At 40.5% G+C, this 15,690-nt stretch overlaps 1 protein-coding gene across 3 annotated transcripts in view; it reads right to left on the bottom strand.

Annotated features, from left to right (window-relative positions):
- The window catches only part of Tsga10 (testis specific 10), a 91,398-nt gene that overhangs the window by 72,274 nt on the left and 3,434 nt on the right, over positions 1 to 15,690 (bottom strand). For all 3 annotated transcript variants that reach the window (XM_055607193.1, XM_055607187.1, XM_055607178.1), the window contains exons 2-3: positions 9,926 to 10,054; positions 2,129 to 2,344 (exon numbers count right to left, since the gene is read on the bottom strand). The gene's annotated coding sequence lies outside the window, so the exon portion shown is untranslated. The remainder of the gene's footprint in view (positions 1 to 2,128; positions 2,345 to 9,925; positions 10,055 to 15,690) is intronic.

The following is a 15,690-nucleotide window of genomic DNA, read 5'->3' on the forward strand; positions in this document are numbered from 1 at the left end:
TTTTAAGTGAACAAAACAGGTAAAGATTTCTGTCCCTGAGAGAGATGACTGTCATGGTTTGAATAAGAATGACCCATCCCCAAAGAATGAAACCCCCCCCCCAATTGGCTCATATATTTGAATGCTTAGCTACCAAGGACTGGGACTATTTGAAAACATTAGGAGGCATGACTTTGTTGGAGCAAGTGTGTGTCACTAGGGGTGGACTCTGAGGTTTCAAAAAGCCCATGCCATACCCAGTCAGTCTCCTCTGTCCCTGTGGACCAGGCCCTCCCCTGCAGATCAGGATGTAACTCAGGATGTGCTTCTCCAGGGCCACACCTGCTTCTGTGCTCACCAACATGAAAATGGACTGGCCTGAGCCTCTGAAACTGTAAGCAAGCCAACTAAACGCTTTCTTTCATAAGAGCTGCTTTGGTCATGGTGTCACTTCACAGCAATAGAACACTGAATAAGACAGACAATTTTTAAGTTAAAATAAGTTAGTTAAACATCAAATTATATACTACACTGGCAAAGAAAAGCAGAGCTAAAGGTACTGTGTTTATGGAAAACAAGACTGAAATTTGAAACAGAGTTGTCAGGGAGTTGCCACAGAAAGGCATCCTTTGAACAAGGTTTAAAGAAAAGGGCACAAAAAATAATCTATGTGAACATTTCAGGAAAAAGATACTGTTATAATCAATGTCCAAGGGCAAAAGAATGTCTAACACACACCAGTGAACAGGAAGGTGGTAGTGTTGCTGAGGCAGAGGAGGAAAACAGTGTGGGAAAGAGCTACACACTAAATATGTAAACAAATGAATGAATGAAAGAATGAATAAATAAATAAGGCAGATGGGGTTGCTGGAGAGATAGCTCAGCAGTCAAGAGTTTTGCTCCCATAAGATCCTTAGGTTGGATTTTCTGCACCCACATGATGGCTCACAACCATTTGTAACTCCAGTTCCAGGTGACTGGATGTATAAGGAACACACATGATACATAGACACACATTCAGTCAAAACACTCATATACATAAAATAAAATAAAATTTTAAATATACATATATTTTAAAAAGCAGGACAGGGAGGGTATGCGTATATCCAAAAAAAATTACCAGAGAATTCACCTTCACACCTACCTACTCCCTGCTCCAATCTGGTCCATAGACCCTAAACCCTTTAAAATAAATGCTTTCTACAAAGAGCACACTCAGAGTTGGAATTCAGGCAATGTTTCTTCTTCAGGCTGGGAAGGAGTCAGTTCATTTTTAGTATGAAAAAGGAAGGACAGTAAAACTCTTCATCTTGACAATTTTCATGGTCAAAATGAATACTGTGCTCAGTTAACCACTAAATGATGCTTGAAAGGTTAAAGTAAACTGACAAGTTTATTGAGAAATACTGAAAATACACAAACTGCTTTAAAGAGCCCTTTAAACACTTTTGTGGCAACCATGTGAAAGTAAACGATTCCAAACTGGAAATAAAGCACTGTATCTGCGTTCACAGGTAATTCTAAGGACCTTCTCCAGGCAAGTGTCCTCAAGTGAAAGTGAAGACCCTTATGTTGAAAATGTAAAGGTAAACCATAGAAGATATGTTTACAGCTCTCAACATGGTTATGATGTTCCCTAAACAAAACCCTTAAGTCAACCAGGATGAAGAAACTTAACAACATAACAACTTTCTCATTCTTGTTAAAAGTAGATGCTAAACCACTGTGTATAAAAGTACAGATAGAGGCAGGCATCGCACAGCAACCCCTCTACTCACAAAGCTGAGGCAAGAAGACCCAGAGTTCAAGGTAGGCCTGGGCTAGGGAGCAAGATTTTTTTTTTTTTTTTTTTTAAGGGTGAGGAATTTATCTGTCTGTAGAAACAAACAGAGAAAAATGGGGAAGAAGAGCAATATTGTGTGTACAGACTTATTGTTGCTTTGAAATTTTCCAAAAGCCTCATAAAACTAAGGGGGAAATATGAGCAAAAAATTGTGAAACAATAAAGTGTGAGAGAAATGTAATTTAATCCTTATGATAAACTTAACATATGCCAAAGTAAAAAGCCTCCAAATGGTGTGAAAATTCCACTTTTCCAACCTAATTTTACAATCACATGCTTAAAATATTACAGTAATAAATGAAGTACCTTTGCTTCTTCAAGTTCCTTGTCGGCAGTATCCACAACAAACCTTTTCTCTCTCTCTAACTGTTCCGCTAGTTGGTCAACCTTAATCAACTCTTTACAAAGGTGCTCATTATGGCTGGTTAGGTCCTCTACTTGACTGCTCACCACCTCCTTGCTATCCAACAGTCTCCTAACATATTCTTCCAAGTCATGATTTGTCTGTTTGAGATCTTCAATCTGGTATAATCAGAAAGAAAATAATCGCATGAAAAGGGTCCCTTCTCTTCCCTCTGAGAAAAGATAACTAGGTATTAGAATCAGAAAGGCACATTTGCTTTGCTGGCAAGAATACCTGATGGCACAACCTTTTGTCTTCTTCATGTTGCACTATGTGTTACCAATTTGGAAAAAACACTAAATGAAAATATTAATTAAATAACTAATCAGTCTGGTAAGAATCACATCTAGGCCACCATGCACGCCAGGCAAGCAGCTTACTACTAAGCCACATTCCTAGCCACCAAATTAAAAAAAAAATTAACTGTATCATGTCAAATTTCAGGGTTTTTTTTTTTTTAAATAGAAATACTATTTTTAAAAACAGTATTTTGAGCCTGGCGTGGCGGCACACTCTGGAGGCAGAGGCAGGCCGATCTCTGATTTTGAGGCCAGCCCGCTCTACAGAGTGAGTTTCAGGACAGCCAGGGCTATATAGAGAAGCCCTGCCTTGAAAAAACAAAACAAAGCAAGACAAAATTAGTACTTTAAATAACTTTTAAAAATACTTGTAATTTATTTTTGAAAATTTTAAACGAGCATACGATATATTTCAATCATTCTCACCTCTCCTAACTCCTCCTGGACTCCACACTTACCCCTTACTATTGCTTTGTAATCAGACTATTAAAAACAAAGTCCAAATAACCAAGCATATTAGCTTATGCCCATAATTTTGGCACTCAGAAGGCTAAGGCAGGAGGATCATAAGTTCAAGGCTAACCCGGGCTACATAATGAGATCTTGTTTCAAGAAGAAGAAAATAAAGGCTAAATATTTATCTGCAGTAAGGAAATTAAAGTTAATTTGAATAATTAATGACCTTTGCTTCTCAAGAATCAAATTTCTACCTGCTGTTTAAAAATCTGTTAACTCTTTAGAAAAGTCTTTTTAGATACAATTACTTAATTGCCTAAACCAAATGTCTCATCAACCAAGTATCTGCTGATTAATAAGAAGGACAATAACTTTTCTTCAAACTTGGTATCAAACTATCAATGGGTGTAAAAAGCATGTATCTATGCCTTTAAAAGGCACATGCACACACACACAGCAAAGTCATTGAACAAGAGTAACATCAGAAGTACATTAAATTTCAAATATTCGAAGGACAGACTTGGTGCCTATCCTCAGAGAATTTGTTTACTTGAAGAGATACAATGTGTTAAGTGAAATAACAGGAATATTAGTGAATCAAACATATTTAATAATTATCTATAGAACACATAGTATATTCAAGATATTATGATGGACTTCTTCAGAAGATTAGTCAATTTAAATAATACAAGCAACCCTTACCCACCCCCCCAAAAAAATCCAGTCTAAGCCTTTAAACAGTAGCCAAAATTGCTAAATACATAGTCTTAGTTTTTAGTCAGTCATGCCTTAACAGAATAATTTATTTCATAACTGACAGTTGACTTTTAAAACATAAGTTGTGTGTGTCCCTCTATGAAGACTATCCTATAGGTCATATTATATATATATATATATATATATATATATATTTTTTTTTTTTTTTTTCTTTTGAGATATGGTCTCACTACACAGCCTTTGCTAACCGGGAACTCACTATGTAGACCATGTTGCCCTCAAACTTAAGAGCTCCATCTGCCTCTATCTCCTGAGTGCTGGGATTAAAGGTATGCATCACCATATCCAACAATGAATTATCTTAACTAAATATGTTACAATGCCATTTAATAAATTAATAAATCATATTAAGAAACATAAGAAGTCATTACGGTAATCAAACCTTTACTATGGCACTTTGTAAAACGTACTAACAGGTCAGATTTAAAATATGCATTATCAACACCAGAAAACAAAAACAATGAACTTTTAAAAAAAAAAAAAAAAAAGGAAGAGTATCTATAAATGTACAAAATATTTCCCTAGTTCAATCTTTTATCATGACTGGCCTAAATTTCAGAAGTATCTTCCATTCCTTTCTCTTTGGGCCTACCACCATATACTAATTAAAGAAAGTCCTTTGAACCTCTAAGAATGCACATATGAAATTTGAATGTACATTAAGTTGCTATAAAATACTGTATGTAGCTATTCTAATTTCAAAAGAAATTCTTTGAAAATATATATTGGAAGCCACCATGTCACGGAGAATGTGATGCCAAGTCGCTATTTGTGGCCCCAGCCCCTCTCATCTGTCCAGCCTGGTTTTCACTGTCACCAGTGTGTGCACCTAAGCTGCAGACACAGTAGGAGAGTGTTTCTGCACTGGTTTTAGAGCATTTTAAGTACTGTAGCATAATATTCTATATGTCACAAATCCTCTTCAGGAGAAGCCACAGGAAATTTCTGTAGGCCTCAACAGTAGGAAAACACACTTCTCCTCTGAGGAGCTGGTTCATTCTTGGCCTACTAGCCAAAGAGTATTTAATATTTTCTTTCTGCTCCCTTTAAACCAAATGTGCAGCCCACTTGAACAGAAACATGTGCTAAACTCTCTGTTCATCACTTTCATAGCAGGTCTTCACAAATCAAACTGGTCACTGTGACAAATTACCTGAGAGAAGAAACTTATGGGTGGAAATTATTATTTGGGACTCTAGTTTCTGAGTCTATCAAGGACATGGCAGAGTTCTTCACATCAAGGTCATCCCAAGAAGCAGAGCACTCAGGCATGCCCACAGTCACACACTTTTGAAACTCAACCCACCTCCCAAAAGTTTCACAACAGTACCCAGCCAGGGACCTGGTATCCAGGAACTTTCCGCCCATGGAGGGCATTTCACATTCAAGCCATTACACTAATGTCTTTATTGTCCCCCTTCTTGTCTTGGCTACTTTGATCAATAGTGTGCCATTTCTTAAGAAACCAAACGATGCGAGTGTACAAGATTCCAATCCATCTGTCTTCACGGTTGTGTTGTGTGGGTTTTCTGGTGGGCATGTGCACATGTGCATGTGTGTGAATGTATATGTAGTCCCATGTATGAGCAGACAGGGGTAAAAGGGTAAGTGAGCACATGTGTACGCATGTGAAAGACAGGGGTTGATACAGTGTTTGCTTTAATTGTTCTCCACCTTATGCATACTGAGGCAGACTCCCTCAATTTAACTCAGTGCTCCCAGGTTTGCCTCATCTAGCTAGCCAACTGGCTCCTCTGATCCTGACCATACTTCCTGAGCACTAGGGTTACTGCAGGGTTGCCAGCCTAGCCAACAGTTAGTTTCATGAGTGCTGGGAATCTGAATTTCATTTCTCACACTTGCACAGCAAGTCCTCCACCTACTGAGCAATACCCTCAGCGATCCACACTTTATGCTGTGAATTTGTGTGTATGTGTGTTTGGTTGCATGTGCATGCATGTGTGTTATGTGTGTGTGTGCGGGCCAACCTCAAACGTCATACCATAAGCACTATCCACTTTGGCTTCTAATGGTGAGAGAAACCCAGTGATATGCCTGTGCCCACCTTCCCAGAGCTGGAATTACAAGCAAACCTTACCATGCCTGGCTTTTTCATACAGGTTCTGTGGTTTGAACTCGGGTCTTTGTATAAACACTTCACTGGGTTAACTTCTCAGCCCTTTCTTAGTATTTTATAAGATGCATTAAAATCATTTCTTTACCTGTCGTTTCCATTGACTTCTAAGCAACACAAAGAACTCCTTTATGCATCATGAATTATTATCACATATTCTGTACATGATGCTCAACTTATTGCTAAGTGGGAAAATAAAACAAATGGACCACCAGTGAATACATGAATACCCTGCCTACCCTCGCTATTAAACCCTGCTTTTACTCAATTCATGAGAGACGTACTTTCTCCGGGCCTGGAATGTGGTGTATGTGTACCACACTGAGCTCCAATAGGCTTAGGTAGCTCTGCGCCTGTGCCAGGCTGCCTGCAGTGCACAGACTCCGGCAAAATCTACTCCACATTGCAGCAGCTACTTCACGCTCTTCGTGTCTCCAACATCCTGAGTTCTCTACCACAACTTGGATTTCATCCTCAAGGCTTCATGCCCCGTCCACTGAAGGACTGACTCCCTGCAGGAAATCTGAGGCAGCTGTACATTGCTTGGCTTCTCAGACTTTTGTCAAAAATATTGGTGTAAACCTCCAGGATAACTAGAATTCTTGCATTCTGCATGCCTCCAAAATCAGTATCATGTTGATGATTCTATGTTGTGTTGCCAGCTCTGGACCCCATGGACAGGAGTTTGAGTAGCTTCAGGGTCCTGCGCACTGAAGATCCTTCCCTGGGTTGCCTTACTTAAAAGGACACCCCTGAGGCACTCTCTAAAAGAAAAATCTCTCAAACAGGTTTTCAGTTTTACCCCCTGAAGCCTTTCATGAGTTGGGTCTCCCCTCAAGGCACTGCTCCTATTGCAGCAGTGCAAACAAAGTAACTGGCTCCTCCTCAACCCCGCTAATCTCTTGAACAGGTACAGCCACTGTGTCCACTCTTTTGCTGCAGTTTTAAACACACTGCATGCTCCCAAACAACGTATTTTCCATATTTTCCTGCTCTTCCTGTTCCTCTTTCTCAAGCTGTCTGAAGGCAGTAAATAATAGTCATGCTGGAAGGCTCAGGCGAATACTGTGCAGTCTGGAAACAGCTCTTCCAAGAGCCGAGGCTACAGCTCAGTGACTAGTGTGCTTGCCTAACATGCGCAAGGCCCTAGCTTGATTCCCACCACACAAACAATAACACTTGAAATTTCCTCCACCAAATAAATTAGTTCATTACCTTTTAATTCAGCCTTACTCAAATGATCCTGACACAGGCCAAATGGGCTGGTTCACATCTTGGTGGACCAGGAATCAGTGGAACCAGGGGCAGTTACAATTTTCAAAGGCCAGTCCCTAGTGAGCTACTTCCACCAGCCAGGCCCCACCTCCTAAAGGCTCCACCTCTAAAATAGCGCCACAAACTGGAGACTGACCAATCAAAACAAGAGCCTGTGGGAAACAAATCAGATTCAGATCACAAGGGAGGCCTTGCTACAGGTGAAGTCCTAACTCTCTAACTCTCCTGACACTCCCCAGCAGGAAGGGTCTCTTCCTACAGGGCAGAAGCAGATGTCTTGGCACCCCTGTGGTCTCTGCTGACCAGAAGACCACATACCTCCCTACTACCTGATGGAGAGGAAAGTCTTGGTTCCCTACTCAACTTTCTCTGATACCAGCTCTTGTTGGGGGTAGAGGTAAGAAAAAGAGGTCAAGACGAGGCACAACTGAGGTTCCTTGTCACAGCCTAACAAGGATTAAAGTCTACACTCTGGCCTATGCTGGCAGGGAAAGTCTAGTTTTCTTTTAATGTGCTTATTTTAGAGCAAGTAGTTATTACCTTAAAGTCATCTGCCTTGTGACTTTCTAGATTTTTTTTTTTTTTTTTTTTTTTTTTTTGCATGTGCCTACTGTCACTTCAACTGCCAAAGGTCAATTCAAGTTGCTAGCCTACCAGTTCTGGGATATACTGAGTAACCAAGCTACAATCCATAGACACATAGAGTATAGACACAGAGGAAAAGACAAGGGGGCACATGCATTTCCCTGGAAGAAGGAACTAGAATGGATTTTATGAGTTGAATGGAGTGGAGTGGGCATGAAAATGGAAGGATGAGGGGAAGAGGAGAGATGAAATTGAGGGAAGTAATGAGGAGAAAATTGAAGGACGCTTGAGGGGTGGTACAGAAACCTAGTGCAGTGGGAAAGTAACAATAAAATGGTGTCTGATGACATTCCGCTACACTCAGAGATCAGAGCTCTATTTAGCCATCATCAGAGATGCTTCCTCCTACAGCAAATTGCTACAAACACAGAGACCCACAGCCAGACATTACACACATACACACACACACACACACACACACACACACACACACACACACACACACCTTGGAACACACAGCTCTAAACAAGATGTCACTCATCATCAAATCCCTCCCTTCAGATCTCAGGGAACTCCATGGAAGATGAGGCAGAAGGAGTAAGGGAGGAAAGGGGGATGGAGGACACCAGGAAAAGAAGTCCCTCAAAAACAAAAACAATAAAATAAAAGGACAGAGCAAAGCTCATATGAACTCACAGAGCCGACACCTGCACCAGGTCCTCAGCACGTATTAGAGAGCTTTCAGTTAGTACTTTTATGGAACCTCTGAATGTGTGAATGAGTGGGTTTTTTATTTTTGTGCCTGTTCTTGGGGCTCTTTTATTCTTTTGATGGCTTGTTTATCCAACTTTCAATATGCTGGATTGTTTTATTTATTTATTTATTTATTTTATGTTTTGCTGTTATCTCTTAGAAGCCTATTCTTTTCTAATGACAGACAGAAAGGAAGTGAATCTGGATGGGAGAGGAGGTGTGAAGGAACTGGAACAGAGGGAAAACTGTGTTCAGATTATGTCCTATGTTTAATAAAAGGGAGTAAGGGTTGGGCTGTGTCATATACAGTGTGTGCAGCGTGAAGCAGTATTTAGGAGGAGGAACAGGAAGCCCCCCCCCCCCCCCCCCGCACAGAGTCTCCTGTAGCTCTGGCTGGCCTCAAACTCCATGTGAAGCCTGAGGATGACCTTGAACTTCTAATCCTCCTGCCTCTACCTCCTGGTGCTAGGATTACAGACACATTCTAATACGGCCAGTTTATGTGGTGCTGGGGATCAAACCCAGGGCTCGTGAATGTGAGGCACGTGCTCTACCAACTGGGCTACAACCCCAGCTCCTAGGTGGTCTGTCTTGAGAGCCTTTATTGTACCATGTGTCAGGCACCAGGAGAACAGATGGTCCCAACCTGTAGTACAGAGCACTGTGTTCAACTGTCTGCTAACCTGGAAGTTCAAAGAAATCCTATTTGTCATTTCCTAATGACAAATATAACTCTATCATATCTCTTTATAGCATATATCATAACTATTATATATGTATATAATAACATATATCATATATATGTCATATATCATAACTCTTTAGCCACTTGGAATTTCACAGCAATGTATGTCAACAGAAATGACCACTACTTCACATGGTTGGGAATAGCTAAGTAAGAGTCTGCATTAAAAACAGCTGATGTGCCCAGCACAGCCTCATTAACTGTAACCCAACAATCTGTGAGGCTAACCCAAAAGGACTGCTGTGAGTTGAAGGCCAACCTGGGCTATGTACCGAGATCCTGAAGAAAAAAAAGATACCATATGACACATAGTTTTAACCCACGAACTCTGAATCTATTATATCAAAGTAGCTATAAAATGTGAATGATTGTAGAATCATTAGATTTATGCTGGCAATGGTGCTGCATGCCTTTAGTCCCAGTACTCGAGAGGTAGAGACAGGTGGACCTCTGTGAGTTCCAGGACAGCCTGGTTTACAGAGTTCCAGAACAGCCAAGGCTATATAGAGAACCTCTGTCTTAAAAAAAAAAAAAAAACAGAAAGAAAAAGAATCATTAGGTTTAAACAACCACTGAATTAGTAATTATTTACTTCCCGTTTTGTTTTAAAATACATCCACAAGCCAAATTAATTAAGAGAAGTATTTATTAATATATAAACTAAGGCCAACCCAACCTGTAATTTCAGTGTAGAGATGTCTCTATCTTGGGTTCTCAGTTCTTGTTCTAGTTGGAGAGTATTCTGTTTTCTTCCAGCTTCAGAAACTGGAGCCCCAAGACCAAATTGATGTTCTTTGGTGGTAAACTAGTACAAAGAATGAAATATAATGGAGAGGCATTTCATTTAAAACAGAGCTGTGACTTCACATCAGTTAAGTTTTAGAAATTAGCAGCATTCCATCACATTCATATTTTCTATTTCTTTAACTTTCCCATCAGGAAAGCGGAGCTTACTGAGCAATATTTTCTTCAGATTTTATAGTATGAAACCTGAGATGAGATGTCTCAGAGTGCTTAGTCAGAGGACTGGAGTTCAGATCCCAGCATTGACATTGAGGGAGGCAGCTCACAAATGCCTCCAGCTCCAATGGATCTGATGCTTCCTTTTAGCTTCTGTGGGTACCCATGTATACATATGTGTGCACATGAACATACAAAAATGCACATGCACACACACATAAATAATAAGCAAATCTTTAAAACAGAACAAAAGAGATAATTCAAAAAGAAAGATTCCACGCCTGGTACTGGAAACCTAGATTTCTAATCAATGCTGGTGAAATCATGGTTATTGGAGGAGAATCTACTAATAACATTAATCTAGTACAAATTTACTAAACCAGCATAATCTCTAACAATAATCTATAAACATTTGTGCTTTTACCCAAAAGATAAATGTAATCCTCACCCCTCATCAGGGAAACTTCCCTTTACAACAGAAGGAGACCACTACAGAAGACCACAACCAATCAATATGCAGAGCTGTGGAGCCCAGTTCCAACGGACACATCTACAAAACACTCCCACACATAAGGCTCAGGGAACATTGCAGAAGAGAGGGCAAAAAGATTGTAAGAGAGAGAGGATCAGGGAGTTTCTTAATACATACACCTAGAAATACTCTTCTTCACTAACATTTTAAGGATCAGTTTGAACCCTAAATTCTCAAGATCTTTTCTGTTTTTTATGCTGTGATGATGTCATCAATGAGACATAGATGATAGATAGATAGATAGATAGATAGATAGATAGATAGATAGATAGATATAGATAGATAACAGTTCAGGTATTCATGTTGTTTAGATTTACTTAAACCTTAAAAACAATCAATGTCTGAAAGTTCTATCTCCAACAGCCTGCCTAGAGTCTGTATATGTGTGTGTTGTGTGTGTCCACATGTGTAGAGGACAATCTCAAGTGTCAGCCTAAGCCTTTCCACCTTGCTTTACACAGGGTCTATTGTCTGTTGCTGCATATGCCAGGCTAGCTGGCCCATAGCTTCCAGGGTTTCACCTATCTCTCCCACCCATCCTTGCACAGAATCTGCAATTACAGATACATGCTACCATCTAGATTTACATGACATGCTAGTTGGTTCTTGTCAACTTGACACAAGCCAAAGGTCACATGTGATGAGACTTCAACTGACAAAATGCTTCCATCAGACTGGCTTGTAGGCAAGTCTGTAGGACATTTTCTGGATGTGGGAGGGACCCAGCTCTTGTGGAACCATTCTTTGCAGGCGGTATAAGAAAGCAGCCTGAGCATGCCACGGGGATCAAGCCAGTAAGCAACACACCTCCATGGTCTCTGCTTCAGTTTTTGCCTCAGGTTTCTACCCTGGCTTCTCTTCATGACTGTGACAGTGTGGGGTGTTTTGAATGAGATGTCCCCCATAAGTCTAAGACACTGGAATATTTGGTTCCCAGTAGGTGGATACTTGAGAAGGATTAGGGAGTGTGACCTTGTTAGAGGGGGCATGAACCTAAGGGTGAGTTTAATGTTTCAAAAGCCTCTGCCATGTGCTTTCTGTTTCTTGTTTATGGTCAAGATAGGAGCTCTCAGATGCTCCAGTTCCAGGCCCACTTGTCTGCAGTCATGTTCCCTACCATGGTGGTCTTGAAGTCTAACCCCCTGGATCTGTAAACTCCAAATAAACACTTTTTCTATAAGTTGTCTTGGTCATGGTATTTTATCACAGCAACAGAAAGGTAACTAAAACAAACTCTAAACAGAAATAAATCCTTTCTTCTCCAAGTTCCTTTTGGTCAAGGGATTTTATCACAGCAACAGAAATCTAACTAGAACACACTGGGTCTTAGGATCTAAACTTAAGTCTTTATCATCTCAGTCACTGAGCCATCTCTGCAGCCTCTAGAGCTCTTTATCTGACAGGATGGTGTCTCAGAACACTGTGCTACACTAACAAAATTAAATTTCTCTTTATTCACTTTGGTAAACTGAATACTCAAGTGAGGATTCTACAAAATTAGATATGAGGCTAGTCGAAGAATTAAATGAGAAAAACCTACCTGACAATTCATGCCAAAGTTGCTACCAACCCCTCCCTAGCTTTCAAGGCAATACTGTGGGTAGCAAAGAGAAACATTCACCTGAAACTTCAGTGTGGGCCTGCCAATATCCACATCCCATACCACATGACTGCTCTCCACATTTCAGTGATCTCACATATCATTATCAACCAAAAAGGCATTTGGTGTTTGAACAGACCTCAGAGAATACAAATAAAATGTTCATTCTCAACTGGGAAGTAAGCTGACACAGTGGTAACAGTATTTTAATGAGACTTCCTCTGTCCATAATCTTAGTTCCATTACTTCTTAAAGGCCTGGCCATGAGCATACTACATCTCTGAAGAGTGCTTCTTCCTCTATTAACTAGGGATAATAATAATTATAGTGCCTAGACCTCATAGAAGCATAAGGGTTAAATTAATATAAATGACATGTATAAAGACTTTAAAAAGTGCCTGGCATAGAGTAAGCACTAAACATTATTACTATTAATTCCTCCCACTGATTCAAATGATCTAATCAGCCATAAAGTTCTACTAACCTTTACACCAGAACATTTCTCAAATATATCTTCATATCACACACACACACACACATATATATATACACACACAGATATATTACACATACCACACGAACACACAATCAGCTTCAGTTGATGGTATCAGACTATAATAGTCATATCTATTCACAATTTTTTACATAATCATACTAAAAAGCAATGATCATGTATGAGGACAACACAGAAAAAAACATATTAAGTTCAACTTTCAATTAATCTACGACATCTAGAAACACATAAATAAAGTATACCACAGCAGTATTAGTACCCTAACATTACAGGGTACTATAGTGATATGCTATACTATGAGAATGTAGGCAAATAGGGGCTCCAACTTCTACTTGTCCCAAAAGGCTTAGAATCTACTACATTCCACTCCCCAAAATCTAACAATTTAACAGTGTCACTTTTATTGGACATTCACTGCCATAGCAACTTTAAGATGTCTTGAAACAAACCTCTAAAATCTCTCATTACTCCTTACTCTAAGCCTTGCCTCCCATTCTTTCCAGATCTTCTCCAAGTTGAGCAATCAAGTGTATACATGCCCAAGATAAAATAAAAGGGGGGGGGGGGATATTTTTGACTTTTATCTTTTCCTGACTCTCATCTACTATGCCATTAAGTTATGTTGGTTCCACTTCCACAATGTAGATCCTAAATCCATCTGTGGTAGCTGGAACGAAAATGCCCCCTAGGTCCACGGGGAGTGCCACTATGAGGAGGGACAAGTGCCACAGCCTATTACAGTAGGTGTGTCCTTGTTGGAGGAAGTGTGCCACTGGAGGTGAACTTGAGGTTTCAGAAGCTCAAGCCAGGCCCAGTGTTGCCATCTCAGGATTCCTGTGTGGAACTCTGATGGACAAGGCTGAAGTCTGTCATTTCTGGATAGTTTCCACACTCAGTCTATGATGGTGGACTCCCTTTTCTCTCCACCTGCTCTGGACACTCAAGATCTTGTAAGGATAGCCCTTACAGAAAGATCACAGGCCAGACCCTTTCCTGATAAGCAAGTACCTGGGTATTCCTGGAGATACCCACCCTATGCTAATAAGATTCCTGGTGTCTTGACTTTCCATCATTGACCTTTGACTTTACCTGGAGCTCTTCCCCAACCCATAGGGATAAGTACTGCCTTTTCCCTCTCATGATAGGACTGTTTTGGTACATGTAGATTAAGTATCCCTGGCACCCACGACCCTGGCAAATCAAACACATTCATCCTCAAAATCCCTCCCTCACTGCCCAAGGTTTTTTAAGTCCCTGATTCTGCATGAAATGTCCTGGGTGCTGCGTGCTGTGCACTGCATGATACCATCAGCCTTCCATGACCACCTGAGATTTGTCAGTTATTCTGGGGAGGGAGAGCTCCTTTCCTCCCTAGAGATTCTGAACTCCCAGGACTTGGCTGCCAGCTAGGCTGGCTGGAGCCTGCCCAGCTGCCATGAGTTTCTGGACTGGGCTTGACTGTCAGTTGTTCAGCCACATACCAGCCACAGTAAGCTTCTGCCATTCACTGGGGGCAGAACTGCTTCGCTTCGGCAACCACTGACCTGGGTAGTCAATCTCTCCTCAGCCTTTTATCTGACTGACATCTTCTTAACATCAGCTCTTTGGTTCAAACAGTAAAAGTCTTTTCTCCCCCATTTCCTACTTAAAGTAGGTTCTGTCTTGGTGACTCTCTACTTAGGATACTGCACTTGTCACTACTTGAAATTATATTATCTGTTTGTCCACCTGTCTACTGTCTATTTCCTTCTACTGGAATATAAATTTCAACATGTCTTGGCTGTTGTCTCATTGCTATGTTTGGAAAATGTCCACCACAAAGTTGCTCTATGAAACATTTATATTTACTCAATGAAATATTTAGAGTTAAGACATTTTCAAAATAATGAATTTTGATTAAACAAAGCAGTTTCTGTGGTGGGATAAACGAAAATCTAAAGAGGACTAATAAACGAATAAGGATTAAAAATCAAAATATAAAATGTAAGCTTTGAATCCCCTGCAAGAGCCAAAAATGCAGAATAAAAGTTAGAGGAAGACTAAAGTTAAGGAAGGTTCACTGCCTAAAGGAGAAAGGCATGCATAGATCTTTTTAAGAGACCCCTTTCAGAACTAAACAAAAACTGGGTCTCTCAAAAAATGCAAATAAAGTCTGTGCATCCTTAATCTGAACATTTAAACCTGAAATCCTCCCAATTCAAAAATGTTCTGAGCAAGTACATGATGCTACAAATGGAAACTTCTATACCTGACCTGATCTCACACGAGTGGCCAAAGTCAAACCCCAGGGCTCCTAAAGTGTTACAGAAAATTACCTTCTGATCATATACATATGGCTCACAGAACACATTAATGGATTGTTTGTTTACATTCAGCCCCTATCCCTGGGATGTAGCATATACATGCAATGTCCCAGAGTCCCCAAACTCTGAAACGGTAACACTTCTGCTCATGAGCATTTCTGAGTCACATCAAACCTGTATACACAAAACCACTTCAATATTTCCTCAGGCCAGCACCAGTGAGGTGGCCTAAATGATAAAGACACTGTGCCTGAGTCTGATCCCCAGGAGCCAGGCAGGAAAAGAGCAGAACCAACTATCACAAGCTATTCTTCGATCTCTGTATGTGCACTGTGGCATACCCTGGAGAGCAAGTGTGCATACAAACACACACACACACACACACACACACACACACACAAGTTGTCCTCTGACCTCCTGGTGTGCACTGTGACATACCCTGGGCAAGCAAGCAGGCAGGCAGGCAGACACATGCGCACGCACGGACAAACACACACACAATGAATTTGAAAAACAGGGGGGGGAGATTCAC

This window comes from Psammomys obesus, unplaced genomic scaffold (assembly GCF_907164565.1).
Source record: "Psammomys obesus unplaced genomic scaffold, mPsaObe1.curated_primary_1811, whole genome shotgun sequence".
Classification (NCBI taxonomy): domain Eukaryota; kingdom Metazoa; phylum Chordata; class Mammalia; order Rodentia; family Muridae; genus Psammomys; species Psammomys obesus.